The 2,377-nt window shown below is 50.3% G+C and overlaps 1 pseudogene; it reads right to left on the bottom strand.

Moving 5' to 3' along the window:
• Positions 1-1,682, bottom strand: part of LOC102386319 — an 11,024-nt pseudogene extending 9,342 nt beyond the window's left edge.
• Positions 1,683-2,377: the final 695 nt, after the last annotated feature.

Genomic DNA, 2,377 nt, shown 5'->3' on the forward strand with positions numbered 1-2,377 from the left:
CACCTATATGCTTGTGTTTGACGGCATTTTATTGTTGCCCTGATGAACTGAGTTCAAGGCACACAAGGGTGTCAGCCTGTCAATGCTGAATAACCTGGCCTGGCTGAGGTGTGTCTTGTTAATCTGAGTGTACATGTGCATATATGTGTTTGACTTATTCGGCGGTTGGAGGAACCCAGCCCCACTGAACCCAAGTCCTGCAAGATAGCTCCACTGGGGGTGAGGATTTTCAGAAGGAAGAGATACAGCTCCGTATAGAAACACAAGCAACACAAGCAGCACATTGATAGGATTACATAGACCCCAGAAATGTACCCCTAATAAATGAGCACACCACAAAGTGACAGGCAAATCTGATAACACAAGGTCTTCTCGCGCAACCCCAAGTGCTAGGGGTGAGGGAGTAGCATGTCCCTGTGCCAAGCTAATGTTACCTGCTTGGTGGAGGTCACAGCCATCTTCTCATCTGCTAGGAGAGTGAACAGCCTCACAATGGATTTCTGGGGCTCAACAGCAGTCAAAAATGTGTGCCGAGTATGGCCTTGCGCTGGGCCAGCTGATACTCCTTGGTAGAAAAAGCCCATATGGTTCATCCCTCCTGCCTCCAAAACCTGCCCTGGGAGGGGAGGTCTGAGAGCTGTGGCTCTCCGTTTTGGAAGAAACAGAACTCTGTGCCTCCGACCCACTTCCAAGGAAAGGTCTGGGGCAGGGAATGAGCCCACGGAGCTTTCCTTTGGTGATGAAGCTTAGGCAGCTGGCACATCACTGGAATCGGCACCAAGACAAAGGCCTTGACATTAAGCTGCACGTGGACTTTATGCTGATTCCCAGGTTCTGTGACACTCACAGCCCAGAGATGAAACACAAAGGCACAAGTCATGGGGGACTACAACATGAAACCTTGTGAACCCCACCCACCCCATAGAGCCATTCAACGAAGCCTGAGACCAGGATTCAACACTTCCTGGGTTTCAGGTCAACTTGACCAAGAGACGCCAGACAGAGTCCCAGCCTCTCTCATGTGCTACAGTAATGGCTACACACAACTTCACACAACCATGCTGATTTCCAAGGGGGACTACAAATCCCATGTCTTGGGACAGGGTGTTAAGAGGTACGGCTACATTGGGCTGAGGAATCAACACTTATGCTGCTGAATGAAAATGCAAATCTCAGTTCATGGCAGCCCTATGGAAACCAGCCTGTGCCTAAAGATCAACACAGCAAATTCGATTGTCCCCCCGCAGCTGTAGTTAGGGGGAGAAGAAGCGAACGACTGCTCATCTCCACAGTCTGGAATTTCAGGGACAACACAGCAAATTCGATTGTACCCCCCGCAGCCGTAGTTAGGGGGAGAAGAAGTGAACAACTGCTCATCTCCACAGTCTGGAATTTCAGGGCACGGGAAAGCCACCTGCCTGCACACACTACAGCATAAACTAGTTGAGGTCAGCACCCTGGAAGGGCAGAGCAGGACAGGTCTGCAGGTTTCAGGCCCTGTCACTGTGGACATGGAGCATTTCTGAAAGGGGATTCAGGGGAGGGGACAGCCACAACTCACCTAGGCACAGGTCCGCAGAGCTTGAAATTTTCCCATGGTCCTCATCACCACAGACCCAGAGCTCCTCCTGTCCTCGCTGGATGCAGCTGATTAAGTTGGGTGTGGGGCCTTGATATCCTGTTTGGGGCACCAGTTAAAGAGAGTTTGTGGTTCGGTCCTGGTTGCAGAATAACCAACTGGGATATGGGGAATGGATCCAACGAACTCATGCATACTACTGGGGCCTCAAAGCAGGAGCAAGAGTGGACCTTTGAGATGAATAAGAAGGCACTGCAGTTAGAAGCATTTGGTAGGCGATTGCCTTTGTCACCTAGGTGGTGTGGGGATGGTCACAGGAAACCAAGCACCAACAACTCTAAGTGATAAAAAGCGTGCAAGACCAACAAGAGTTCCCAGGGACGAAGGTGGAGATGCAGTGATGTGCTAGCCACCACAAAGATGAAGCTTTCACTATTGACAAGGCACAGAAATGAAAAGACACTGGACACACACAGTTGGGTAGCATCTGTATTATTAGTACCATTGCAGGGAAAGGAACAGGAGTGAGTTTCTTTAGTGGGAAGGTATAACGCGAGGCCAGGTGGCAGCGAACAGAATCCAGGACAGATGGCCGACCATGACACTTTGTAGGAGAGAGGAACATTCACCAACAGGGCAGAGGAAGGGAAGATTTTAGATGAACTGCAGTGGCAATGAAAGGAATCATCACATGCGGTGGAAAGATATTGCCAGAAGGGGGAGATGAGCATGCAGGTGGGCAAATCCTGCAGGTTTTCAAACAAAGGTCCTGGGTGTCCGAGATATGGACAGCACAAG

This window comes from Alligator sinensis, unplaced genomic scaffold (genome assembly GCF_000455745.1).
Source record: "Alligator sinensis unplaced genomic scaffold, ASM45574v1 scaffold1105_1, whole genome shotgun sequence".
Classification (NCBI taxonomy): domain Eukaryota; kingdom Metazoa; phylum Chordata; order Crocodylia; family Alligatoridae; genus Alligator; species Alligator sinensis.